We start from the raw sequence: 14,479 nt of genomic DNA on the forward strand, positions 1-14,479 counted from the left end.
GATCATAATTTGGCTTGTCTTTTTATCAGCACCTAAGTTATATCCACACACGTCCCCTTGATAACAAGGCTGGACATGGAATGGAGCTTCAATTTGAGAAAATTACAAGATTTTAAACATTTACGGTATCTTCAATTCTGATTATCACAGGCATTCGATATCACTTTTGTATTTTATCTTTTCATAGGTAGGAAGCATGGCATGGCTGTTGTCAGCAATCTGGCCACTATTGATTTGAGAACATACTGATCAACCATCGCGTTATTAAACTGCGTTGAATCAAAAGTGTTTTCAGTTTTTTTAAAAGGTTACAACTTTATTAACACATATACCAACAATACGATACATAAAAATTAAAATAGTGCCTCAAAACCGCTAAAAAATCTGTAATAACAGGTAAGCGTAAGAACTACCTACATCCAGGAAGAAAAGAGTTTTTAATTATAATAGTTTCCAAGTGGCATAACAATTATATTACTTTAGGATATAAAGGAATATCCCAGATAGAGAACAATAATGTGTCACAAGTCAAATAGCATGCTGAGAAAACACCTCAAGACAAATAGGTGCCTACACGTAAATAGGCGCCCCCAGATATCCAAGGCAAATTGCCCTACTGTTAGTATCTGTTGTATTAACACTTGAAAATTCTGATGTAAACATTATTACAGTGCTGGTGCCTATAAATAATCCATGGGGCATAAAGATAGCAGCAGAATATACATAGGTTAACAGTGTTATTATTATAGTCTTAACAATCCTATGAGCCTGTCTCAAGAGGAAAAAACTCTCATTACACGTTGATGCCCAATAAGATGCTCATATAAATAATTATAAGCATTAAGCATGGGCCAGTATCTAAATATACCGATTTATAGCTAAACTGAATCAACCAATTTAAGAGCCCATATAGATTAAGTGTTAACCGCAACTAACCCCAGATCAAATCAATACGACATAATGAACCACGCTGTAGTGACAGCATTTCATCACAGCACCATGAACACGATGAGCACTAGCAGCACTCTAACTCAATATAGCATAATAAATCCCGCTGTAATGACAGCGTTTCATAACAGCACTATGAGCACTAGCAGCACACTAAGTTCCGCAAAAATAACCGCATTGTTACCAATAGTGGTAACATACTAAGTAGCGCTACAGCAGAGGTGTTTGCTAAATATACAGCACACAGATGACTCAGCTACGGAAATAAATAAATACATATACCTGGATGTATGGTGTTCACCGTGTATGCCGCGTGGCACGCTACACCTAGACCAAACCCCGACGCGCGTTTCGCGACAGCTTCCTCCTGGGGGCGTGTCCACAGTACAAAATCATAGAGTTTTAAAGTGCCATGCACCAATCAGACTGATTCAGGGCGGGCCTTAAGATGGTGCGTCATTACAGCCCACCCATTGTAGACACCAAGTGGCACTCGGAGCTAACCAAATTAAACAAAGTATGAATATAAACAACTGGCCATGGAGAGAGGCTAAGTTTGACTCCATCCAGGCAAAAAGATCTCAATAATCAAGAAAAACTAGACACGGGATCCAATACAGGGAAATTCTAATAGCTCATAGTGTGCATATCTATAGCAACCAACAGGACAAATGAATCTTACCAAAATACCCCTGTCCACATATAGCTAAATGTAATAAAACGCCTATGAACTATGAATAACCAAATAGCCCGGTCCGCATATAACTAAATAGTAAAGTAAAACGCCTGTGAGCTGCAAATCACATCCTTTTTATGTAGGGCATGTATGGGCAGATAAGATGTTACACAGCAGTGGGTGTACCCTATATCTTTGACATACTGCATGGGTGGAATAGGCAGATACGCTAGCATAACAACTTACCACCAACAAATTAGTTAAAAAATCCTAGTGTATATTAACGCTACTCAAAATCATATAAAATTCTAGACACACTAAGACTAAAATTGAACTACATAACCAAAATAAATAGAATACAAATAACAGTGTGTGTGAAGAATAATTTTATAGACATAGCAGCACAGACAGGAAAGGAACAACTGGAACCTCCCCTGCAGGATGAGGTTACCAGTGCGGACCATACCCTCGGCTGATAGTCAATAGAAGTGCAAACAAGTGAAAAAACCATCAAAAAATGAGACTACCTAAGTGGTGAAGGTAGTCAACTGCAGGTTCATCTGCAGGATGGGATCAATAGACCATAATGTAACCCCCGGTGCAATAAATAAAGGAAATGAGTGAAAAAGAAGACACAGAACAACCACCAAGAAATAAAAAAAGGTAACAATATAAATTTAATATATAATAAGAATAAATAGTGTAGATACATGAATAGAAAATAGTTGTTACTTCCCTACCCAACCCTTACTAAATCAAACATATATCAACCCATATCATTCACATCAGTATACATGGTAAATAATGACATTTACAGCCGCACAATATAGGCCATTTCGCTATCTTATAATCTAACCACACAATCCCAATGCAAATAATCTTGAATAAAAACAGCAAACAGTGTATTAGTAAACATGTATTAGATATAGGGACCCAGTGACTACAATGTCCATGTCAAATAAATTGTAAAAATAGACGGATGTTTGGTTTCAGAATTTCTTAATGGGTAATCCAATCCATGAATGTAAAAACCAAATTGGAATGTTCAGGTAAAAAGGTCTCTAAGGTTGAAATGGTGAAAGCGCTCAAAAGGTCTTGTTCCATAGTTAGGAATGGGATATACACTTCACCTCATGTCCAAACCTCAGCTCATAATTCTGTTGCAAACTAATGAATTAGTAGCGCCCAGTCCCCTGGCTACACTGGAGTATCCTTGATGTGAGGTTTTTTAAGATTCAGGTATAGCCTCCAATTTTGATAAGCAGTCAGAAGATCCTACTCCGTGAGGTCAGCATTCACTTCACTCCATATCCGGACATCAACTCGATTTTCGGTTATAAGCGGATAAGTTCCAGATCTGTATCAACCCATGGTTTAATGGGACGCAAAACTCTATGAAAAGATAATATAACAATTAAAATAAGCACTAATGTAAAAAAATAAAAGTGAACTAATTCAAACAGACAGGACACACATGGATAAAAACAGCAGACCGATGAAAAAACACATTATGAACACTGAAAAGAAATCATGAGAGTCACAAAAAAGCGCCAAACCTCAAATTTTCATTCAAGCCCTGAGGTGCTAGGGTGCCCAACCGGTAAATCCACCGGCTTTCGACTTGAGCCAGGGCTTTAGCCAGGTCCCCTCCCCTGGGCCCCATATTAACAACGTCTATCGCTTTCACTTCCATTAATCTTGGGTCACAATTATGACATTTTTTGTAATGCCTTGGAAGTGTTTTCAGGCTAGCAAAATCATCCACACTCCTAGCCTTTTCGATGTCCTTAAAGTGTCCGGGCTCTCGTTTTTTTAACTCTCTCGTGGTGAGCCCAATATATATCTTACCACATGGACAAGTTGAGTGATAAATCACTCCTTTTGATGCACTGGAGATAAATTTCCTAATGTCGTAACTCTTTGAACCATCAAAATTAGTAAATTTTTTAGCTTTCACGCAATTTGCGCATGCCTTGCAATGGCCACACGGGTAGAACCCAATTAGATCTTTATTAAATCCTTTACTTCTTCTTGTTGATTCATAATGGCTATGCACCAGAATATCACGGATATTCCTGGACCTTTTGGCCACTATAGATGGTTTGGAAGGCAAAATTTGTTTAAGGATCGGGTCAGTATGCAGTACAGACCAATGTTTCTCTATGATCTGTCTGAATGGATACCATTTATTGTGATATCCAGTTATCAATCGTACCTGTTCTTTATTATCCTTATTCATCTTGGTACCATTGTTATACAATAAGGTATTTCTCGATGTCCTTTTTGCCCTTGTTAAACCTTTGTGTTTTATTTTCTCACTATATCCTCGTTGTAAGAATCTGAATAGTGTTCATGGTGCTGTTATGAAACGCTGTCATTACAGCGGGATTTATTATGCTATATTGAGTTAGAGTGCTGCTAGTGCTCATAGTGCTCATGGTGCTGTGATGAAACGCTGTCACTACAGCGTGGCTCATTATGTCGTATTGATTTGATCTGGGGTTAGTTGTGGTTAACACTTAATCTATATGGGCTCTTAAATTGGTTGATTCAGTTTAGCTATAAATCGGTATATTTAGATACTGGCCCATGCTTAATGCTTATAATTATTTATATGGGCATCTTATTGGGCATCAACGTGTAATGAGAGTTTTTTCCTCTTGAGACAGGCTCATAGGATTGTTAAGACTATAATAATAACACTGTTAACCTATGTATATTCTGCTGCTATCTTTATGCCCCATGGATTATTTATAGGCACCAGCACTGTAATAATGTTTACATCAGAATTTTCAAGTGTTAATACAACAGATACTAACAGTAGGGCAATTTGCCTTGGATATTTGGGGGCGCCTATTTACTTGTAGGCACCTATTTGTTTTGAGGTGTTTTCTCAGCATGCTATTTGACTTGTGACACATTGTTGTTCTCTATCTGGGATATTCCTTTATATCCTAAAGTAATATAATTGTTATGCCACTTGGAAACTATTATAATTAAAAACTCTTTTCTTCCTGGATGTAGGTAGTTCTTACGCTTACCTATTATTACAGCTTTTTTAGCGGTTTTGAGGCACTATTTTAATTTTTATGTATCGTTTTGTTGGTATATGTGTTAATAAAGTTGTAACCTTTTAAAAAAACTGAAAACACTTTTGATTCAACGCAGTTTAATAGCGCGATCGTTGATCAGTATGTTCACATATATATTCTGAGTGTTGCCCATCCCTAGAGTTGGGGGAATGGGGCTGGGTTACACTATTGATTTGAGTCTGATCGGTATGTGTCACAGTTATGAAAAAAATATGCATATTCTTCCCCTATTAGTCCTGGAGTTGAAAATGTATGTCCCATCAATATCTGATCAATACTAACCCCAATATTCCTAGCTGTACATTGGGGAAGTTCTTTCATCATAGCAGCTTATCCCTGAGAAGAACCTACTTCTCTGTCTTTTAATAAACAAACCCCAGACTTTTTGTCTATTCCCAGCAAATATTAATATATATATTAATTAATTAATAATATATTAATATTAATAACCTGTCCACACCAGGGGGTCCTCGCTTCACGTTGGAACAACACACAAAAAACAGGAAAAAAAGGCAAATTGGACATAATTTCACACAGAAATAACACAAATGAGCTGAACAAAATTATTGGCACCTTCAACTTAACCACTTAACGGCCAGGGGTATTTTTGGTTTTACATTTTCGTTTTCCCTTTTTCCCAGAGCCAAAACTTTTTCATTTTTCCTTCAATATGGCCATGTGAGGGCTTGTTTTTTGCAGGACGAGATGTACTTTTGAACAGCATCATTGGTTTTACCATGGCGTGTAATAGAAGATGGGAAAAAAATTCCAAGTGAGGTGAAATTGCAAAAAAAGTGCAATCCTACACTTGTTTTTTGTTTGGCTTTTTTTACTAGGTTTACTAAATGCTAAAACTGACCTGCCATCATGATTCCCAAGTCATTACGAGTTCATAGACGTGTCTAGGTTCTTTTTTATCTAAGTGGTGAAAAAAAATTCTAAAATTTTTAAAGAAATAAAAAAAAAAAAATTAAAAAATTAAAAATGCCATTTTCCGAGACCCATAGCGTCTCCATTTTTTTGGAACTGGGGCTGGGAGGGGGCTTATTTTTTGCGTGCCAATATGACGTTTTTATTGATGCCATATTGGTGTGTATACAATCTTTGATCGCCTGTTTTTGCATTTTATTGCAATGTTGAAGTGACCAAAAAAATTAATCCTGGGGTTTTGATTTTTTTTCTCGCTACACCATTTACCAATTGGATTAATTTTTTTTATATTGATAGATCGGGTGATTCTGAACTCTGCAATACCAAATATATGTATATTTGATTTTTTTATATTGTTTCATTTTGAATGGGGCTAAAGGGGGGTGATTTGAACTTTTTATATTTTTTTTATTTTTTTCCGATTTTTAAAAATATTTTTTTTTACTTTTTACTTGCTTCAAAAGTCTCCATGGGAGACTAGAAGCTGCACTTGTCCGATCGCCTCTGCTACATTAAGGGGTTAACCCCTTTACCCCCCAAGCTTGTTTTCACCTTCATGACCAAGCCAAGTTTTACAATTCTGACCAGTGTCACTTTATGAGGTCATAACTCTGCAAAGCTTCAATAGATCACACTGATTTTTTCATGAAATATTGTACTTCATGATAGCGGTAAAATTTATTCTATCTGACTTGTGTTTATTTGTGAAAAAAAAAAAGAAATTTGGCCAACATTTTGAAAATCTAACAATTTTCAAACTTTCAATTTTTATGCCCTTAAATCAGCGAGTTATATCACATAAAATAGTTATTAAGTAACATTTCCCACATGTCTACTTTACATCAGCACAATTTTTGAACCGTAATTTTTTTTTAGCGTTAGGAAGTTATAAGGGTTAAAAGTTGACCAACGATTTCTCTTTTTTCCCCAAAAATTTACAAAATCTTTTTTTTAGGGACCACCTCACATTTGAAAAGACTTAGAGGGGCCTATATGACAGAAAATGCCCAAAAGTGACACCATTCAAAAAGTTGCATTCCTCACGGTACTCAAAATCATATTCAAGAAGTTTATTAACCCTTCAGGTGCTTCACAGAAATTAATGCAATGTGGAAGGAAAAATTAAACGTTTAACTTTTTTCACAAAAATTTTAATTTAGACTCACTTTTTTTTATTTTTGCTAGGGTAACAGGAAAAAATGGAGCCCCGAACTTGTTGCGCAATTTATCCTGAACATTCTGATACCTCAAATGTTGGGGGAAACCACTGTTTGTGCACACCGCAGAGCTCGGAAGGGGAGGAGCGCCATTTGACTTTTTGAATATATAATTTGCTGGAATTATTAGCAGATGCCATGTCGCATTTGGAGAGCCCTTAATGTGCATAAACAGTGGAAACCACCCACAAGTGACAAGATTTTGGACACTAGACCCCTCAGGGAACTTATTTAAATGTTTGGTGAGCACTTTGAACATCAAGGTGCTTCACCGAAATGTATAATGTTGAGTCGTGAAAATTAAAAAAAATTACTTTTAACCCCAAATTTTGCATTTTTACAAGGGTAACAGGAGAAATAGCACAGTACAATCTATTGTGCAACTTCTCCTGAGTACGCAAATACCCAATATGTGGGGGAAAACTACCATTCATGTGCATGGCAGGGCTCGGAAGGGAAGGAGCGCCATTTGACTTTTTGCATGCAAAATTTACTGGAATTATTAGTGGAGGCCATTTCGCATTTAGCGAGTCCCTGATGTGCCTAAATAATGGAAACCCCCCAGTGACACCATTTTGGAAACTAGAACCCTCGGGGAAGTTATCTAAATGTGTGGTGAGCACCTTCAACCCCCAGGTGCTTCAAAGTAGATTATAACAGTGAGCCGTGAAAATAAAAAAATCACATTTTTCCACAAAAAACACAATTTTTTCACAAGGTTAACTGGAGAAAATGGACTGCAAAATTGGTTGAGCAGTTTGGCCTGAGTACACTGATACCCCATATGTAGTCGAAAACTACTTTTGAGGTACAGTACAAAGATGAGAATGGAAGAATAGCCATATTGGAGTTCCGATTTTGCTGGACTGTTTGAGGGTTCGAAGTCAATTTGGCAGAGCCCCTGAGGTGCCGGAACACCAGAACTCCCCATAAGTGATCCCATTTTACAAACTAGACTTCTCATTAAATTCATCTAAGGGTGCAGTGATCATACTGACACCACAGGTGTGTCACAGAATGTTATACCATTGAGTAGTAAAGAAAAAATAATTATATTTTTACCACCAAAATTTAGTTTTAGCTCCAGATTTTACATTTTCACAAGGGGAAATGGGCAAAAATGGCACCAAAATATGTCACACAATTACTGCTAAATATAGAAACTACCCCATATGTGGCTGTACAGTACTGCTTAGCCATACGGCGAGACTTAAGAGAGATGGAGCGCTATTTGCCTCCTGGGGTGCAGACTTTCCTAGAATAGTTTGCGAACTAGATATACAGATGCCATAAGTGATAGAGAAGCAGAATCCCCCCTCAGGTGACTCCATTTTGGAAATTATACCCCTTTTTGAATGTATCTACAGGTGTAGTGACAATTTTGAATCCATGGGTGTTTACCAGAAACAAAGAGCAGTGGATGTTGCTGAGTGAAAATTTCAGACCACCATTGCAGTGTCCATGCTTTGTAGTTTTAGTTCCCAGTACGTTGTAGTCCCCAGTACATTGTGGTCCCCAGTATGTTGTAGCACCCGGTACATTGTAGTCCCAGCACATTGTGGTCCCCAGTATATTGTAGCACCCAGTACGTTGTAGTTCCCAGTACATTGTGGTCCCCAGTATGTTGTAGCACCCAGTACATTGTAGTCCCAGTACATTGTAGTCCCCAGTACATTGTGGTCTCCAGTATATTGTAGCACCCAGTACAGTGTAGTTCCCAGTACATTGTAGTTCCCAATATGTTGTAGCCACCCGGACGTTATGCCCAGCTCATGCTTCTGGAGACATGCACCCGTAAATTAGGCAACCTCTCATCACTACAAAATGCCAAACGTGGATGCTAAATACCAGTCAGGCACTTTGGCTTTTCCAGAGCCTTTGTACTACCAGTAACGTGGAAAATCCCTATATTTCTGATACGATATGATGGACCTGACTAGAAACTTAGTGTCCTTGGAGTCCTTCTTTTTAGAACTGCACAAAACTGTGATTGACCGCGCTTTTATGCACGTCTAAAAAGACGGACATCGCCGGATCATAAATCAAATGGCATTCAAAGTGCCTCCATCTGCCTCACTATAGGGAATCTTTTGCAGGATTTTTTGTCTGAATCACGTATTTCACAGATTTACACGGAAACCCCAGTGTAAGCGCTCAGCGCAGAGCGCAGGATAAATGTGAGCCGAGCCTTACTGCGATCTTTGGGAGACAGAATAAACAAACCAGCAGCATGTGAAGAATTTATTTTATTTATTTTTATGCCGTTCCTCTTACGGTATAAGTGATTAGATGACTTTATTCTTCAGGTTGGTGCGATTACAGCGATACCAGATTCATATAGTTTTTTTGTGTTTTGCTGCTGTCACACACTAAAAGACGCTTTTTATTGCAAAACCAAGTTTTAGCATCGCCAAATTTTGAGAGCTATAATTTTTCCATATTTTGGCCCACAGAGTCTTGTGAGGTCTTGTTTTGTGTTGGACATATGACATTTTTTTATTTCTTTCTATTCTGATGTTTGGGAGGCAGAATGAACAAAAACCAGCGATTCAGGAATTCAAGCTAAGGAGAAGAAGGAAAAACATTGTTCCAAATGTGCCATCTCTCGGTATACGTTACAAATGTGTTCTCTCTCCAAGCAAGCGAGAATCCAAAAACTCTCAGTTGAAATTCTCTCTATAATATCTGAAATTTTGTGAATATCTTTCTGTTTCCACCTTGAAGCAATCATTAATTTAGTGACCAATAAAATATGAATAATTATATGTCGAAATTGGAAAGGAATATGTTGAATACCAAGAGATAACAATGCAAGGTGCGGTGTAAGATTAACATTAAGTTTGACGATTCTTGAAATGAGCTCAGATATTTCAATCCATAGAGATCTTATTACAGGACATTCCCCAAAAATGTGAAATAAATGGCCACATTCCCTCCAGCAAATTCTTGATTGTGTTGTAAAGACTTTGTGCAGTTTTAATGGTGTGAAGTACCATCTAGATAATAATTTACCACACGCTTCATGTAGGACAGCACAAGAAGTAGAGGAATAAGTTGTCTTAAAGGCTTTGACCCAACTATCTGTCTCAAAATGATTAAGATCTTTTTCCCAATTCAAGATATGTGCTTTCCTTAAGAATTCAATATCTTCATTAAAGGATACATAACGCTCACTAGTCTTCCATTTATTATTGTTAGAAGGGTTGCTTAAGAGATCCAGCACTTCCTTAAGATGGGTGAGGTTCGGAAACAACATTTTTATAGTAATATTTCCGGACTTCCAAAAAGTTGAAAAATTCAGAGTTTGGTACATTAAATTTTTGTATGAGGTCCTGAAAAATGATAAAAGAATTTTTCTTATAGTCCGTAATGAGATTAGATAGATATAATATACCTTGTTTTCACCAATTCTTTAAATATATCCTTCGAATTGCGTTTCCAAATATTGATATAGGGATAGTCTCCAAAGGTATATTTTGGATATTATACTTAAAATATTGGCTAGTTTTTTCCAGGTAAGAATAGTGTCTTTTAATATAGGTGTTTGAGGAGGACTTAGGCTTGTAATTAAAACATGTAATTTTAGAACTAAAGAGGATAATGATTTGCCATTATTTAGAGAAATTTCTATTTCTTTCCAGCTGTTTCGATCTTGTTCTAACCATGTCCTACTTTGTGTGAGAACGCTAGATAGTTGGTAGGCTTCAAGGTTCGGCAAACCTATTCCCCCTTTCCGCTTATGCTTCTGTAATATTTGTTTTGCAATCCTAGAGTTTTTTTTATCCCATATAAAACTAGCTAATTGTTTTTGCAGCTTTAGCATCCAATTTTTGGGAATAATTAAGGGAATTGTGTTAAAAATGTATTGATATTAGGGAAGAATAATCATTTTATATATTTTATATAATTTTCATCTTTTTGATAGTGTTTTATTCCATTTTTTGTTCAGTGGTATGAAAATAAAGCATCGTGTTTTGCCGCATTTTTTTTTTTTACGGTGTTCACTGAAGGGGTTAACTCAAAAGACCATTTTATAGGTTGGGTCTTTCCAGATGTGGCGATACCAAACGTGTACTTTTGTTTGTTTTTTTCATAAAAAATATTTAAATATTTATGTATGGGTACAATATATATATTTAAACTATTTTGTGATTTATTTATTTTTTTAAATATTTTTACTTTTTTTATTTTTTTACTTTTTTTTCTTAGTCCTACTATGGTACTTTCACTTTTTGCAGCCTAATCGCTGTTATGAACTATTGCAAAGCAGGAGCATTGCAAAGGTTCATAACCTGATAGCCCTGCAGACATAAGTTAGTTAGATCATGCACTTCGCATGATCTAACTATGTTGCTAGTACGTGGGGACATTGGTGTCGTCATGACGACATCGGGTCACCATGGTAACGATCGGGCCCCTGCAATAACAGCACGGGGGCACCGATTGAAGGATAGAGGGGGCTACCTCCCTTTGCCTGCTTTCTAAATGCTGCAATCAATTTCGGGGATTAATCTGCCTGGAGTGTCAGCTGTCAGAATCAGCCAACACCCGGCGACGATCACGCCATGACGTATCCAGATGTCCAAAGTCAGAAAGTACACAGTGACCTGGACGTATGGATAAAGGTGTTAATATTTGGTTGCACACTCCTTGGAATAAATAACCAATGAATCGCTCAACTGGAATTTTGTACCACCTTTATTTTGCAAACTGCTCCACATGTGATCAATGGGATTTAGATTCAGACTCATTGATGCCACTCCAGAGCTTTCCAGATATTTTTTTTTCCTTCCATTTCTGGGTCTTCTTGAAGTATGTTTGGGGCCATTGTCCTGCTGAAACACCCATGACCTAGAACGCAAACCCAGCTTTCTGTCAAGTCAATACACCAAGTGCCAGAGGCAGCAAAACAACCCTACAACATCTCTGAACCTCCACCATATTTCGCTGTAGGTACAGTTGTCAGGACTCTGAACATTTTTTATTACCTTTTGTGCATTACTGCCCTTTTCCGAGATGGCGTCTTTGGTCTCATGTGCACTGTGTCTTCCTGCTATAAAACTCCACCCCAGCCTTCAGTCTGTGCTAGAGTATTCTGCCTTGCATCCAGCTCCTGACTCATGACTCCCTGGCTATATACCTGCTCCTGTGAACCTGTGCTGTTCAGTTTATTTAGATAGACTTTCAGCCATACATGGACATTTAAGTAATGGTAATATACCTAGTTCTATCATTTATTGTATTTGTTGTACTTTGCTGCCATCTACTGGCCATTGCGCTGTATCACACTGTAATATTCCTTATGGAACTTTCCCACAATGCCTTTCTGTCTTTAGCTCCTCCTATCTTCTTGCTTCTTTTCCTGTTTTGTACTCCGTGCCATCTTAGATCTCACATGTGCTGCAGAGCTGGAGAAAGGATTCTCTTGTTACCTCTAACCTGGAGCTTCTACTATCTCTATCTGGTGATCCTGTAATACCTCCAACCTACAGTCCTCATCTCACCAAGGTACTGTAAATAAAACCTGTTGAATGTATCACTGCATCATCCTTCCGGATCACCACGCACAGCTGATAAGGACTAGGAGCACAGTTAGTGAGTAACGCTGTCCGCCATTGTTTATATAGCGATTTGTGATCACATCCCTCAGACACATCTCATCCACGTACAGTTAGGTCCATATATATTTGGACAGAGACAACATTTTTCTTATTTTGGTTATAGACATTACCACAATGAATTTTAAACAAAACAATTCAGATGCAGTTGAAGTTCAGACTTTCAGCTTTCATTTGAGGGTATCCACATTAAAATTGGATGAAGGGTTTAGGAGTTTCAGCTCCTTAACATGTGCCACCCTGTTTTTAAAGGGACCAAAAGTAATTGGACAATTGACTCCAAGGCTATTTCATGGACAGGTGTGAGTAATCCCTTCGTTATGTCATTCTCAATTAAGCAGATAAAAGGCCTGGAGTTGATTTGAGGTGTGGTGCTTGCATTTGGAAGGTTTTGCTGTGAAGTAAACATGCGGTCAAAGGAGTTCTCCATGCAGGTGAAACAAGCCATCCTTAAGCTGCGAAAACAGAAAAAACCCATCCGAGAAATTGCTACAATATTAGGAGTGGCAAAATCTACAGTTTGGTACATCCTGAGAAAGAAAGAAAGCACTGGTGAACTCATCAATGCAAAAAGACCTGGGCGCCCACGGAAGACAACAGTGGTGGGTGATCGCAGAATAATCTCCATGGTGAAGATAAACCTCTTCACAACAGCCAACCAAGTGACCAACACTCTCCAGAAGGTAGGTGTATCAATATCCAAATCTACCATAAAGAGAAGACTGCATGAAAGTAAATGCGGAGGGTTCACTGCACGGTGCAAGCCACTCATAAGAATCAAGAATAAAAAGGCTAGACTGGAATTTGCTAAAAAACATCTAAAAAAGCCAGCACAGTTCTGGAACAACATTTTTTGGACAGATGAAACCAAGATCAACCTCTACCAGAATGATGGAAAGAGAAAAGTATGGCGAAGGCGTGGTACAGCTCATGATCCAAAGCATACCACATCATTTGTAAAACACTGCAGAGGCAGTGTGATGGCTTGGGCATGCATGGCTGCCAGTGGTACTGGGTCACTAGTGTTTATTGATGATGTGACACAGGACAAAAGCAGCCGAATGAATTCTGAGGTATTCAGAGCCATACTGTGTGCTCAGATCCAGCCAAATGCAGCCAAACTGATTGGTCGTCGTTTCATACTACGGATGGACAATGACCCAAAACATAAAGCCAAAGCAACCCAGGAGTCTATTAAAGCAAAGGAGTGGAATATTCCTGAATGGCCAAGTCAGTCACCTGATCTCAACCCAATTGAGCATGCATTTCACTTGTTAAAGACTAAACTTCAGACAGAAAGGCCCACAAACAAACAGCAACTGAAAACCACTGCAGTGAAGGCCTGGCAGAGCATCAAAAAGGAGGAAACACAGCGTCTGGTGATGTCCATGAGTTCAAGACTTCAGGCAGTCATTGCAAACAAAGGGTTTTCAACCAAGCACTAAAAATAAACATTTTATTTAAAATTATTGAATCTGTCCAATTACTTTTGGTCCCTTTAAAAACAGGGTGGCACATGTTAAGAAGCTGAAACTTCTAAACCCTTCATCCAATTTTAATGTGGATACCCTTAAATGAAAGCTGAAAGTCTGAACTTCAACTGCATCTGAATTGTTTTGTTTAAAATTCATTGTGGTAATGTCTATAACCAAAATAAGAAAAATATTGTCTCTGTCCAAATATATATGGACCTAACTGTATATCGGTGGCAGAATAGTAACAAGAGACCTAAGTCTACAGTGTCTGTGTGCATATGCATTGTCTGCTAGCAAGTCTTAACCATCCACCATCTTAGCTAAAACATGTCCACAAAGGGCACCGTGGACCCATCTGCAAGCGAAGCACATCAGGTTCCCGACACCATAGATGCTGCAGGAGCAGAGTCCACACTTACTACAGAGCAGGAAGTACGACCCAGACGTGTAACCAAGCCGACACAAAAGGTCAGAGAGAACTTTGAGACTACTAGAGACGAGTTCCATGATAACCTAGAACATT

At 38.0% G+C, this 14,479-nt stretch overlaps 1 long non-coding RNA gene across 1 annotated transcript in view; it reads right to left on the reverse strand.

Moving 5' to 3' along the window:
• Window positions 1–718: 718 nt before the first annotated feature.
• LOC143768761 (uncharacterized) overlaps window positions 719–14,479 on the reverse strand; it is a 44,444-nt gene continuing 30,683 nt past the window's right edge. The window contains exon 3 of the long non-coding RNA XR_013214011.1: window positions 719–3,016. This is a non-coding gene — a long non-coding RNA (uncharacterized LOC143768761). The remainder of the gene's footprint in view (window positions 3,017–14,479) is intronic.

Source organism: Ranitomeya variabilis, chromosome 4 (genome assembly GCF_051348905.1).
Source record: "Ranitomeya variabilis isolate aRanVar5 chromosome 4, aRanVar5.hap1, whole genome shotgun sequence".
NCBI classification, from domain to species: domain Eukaryota; kingdom Metazoa; phylum Chordata; class Amphibia; order Anura; family Dendrobatidae; genus Ranitomeya; species Ranitomeya variabilis.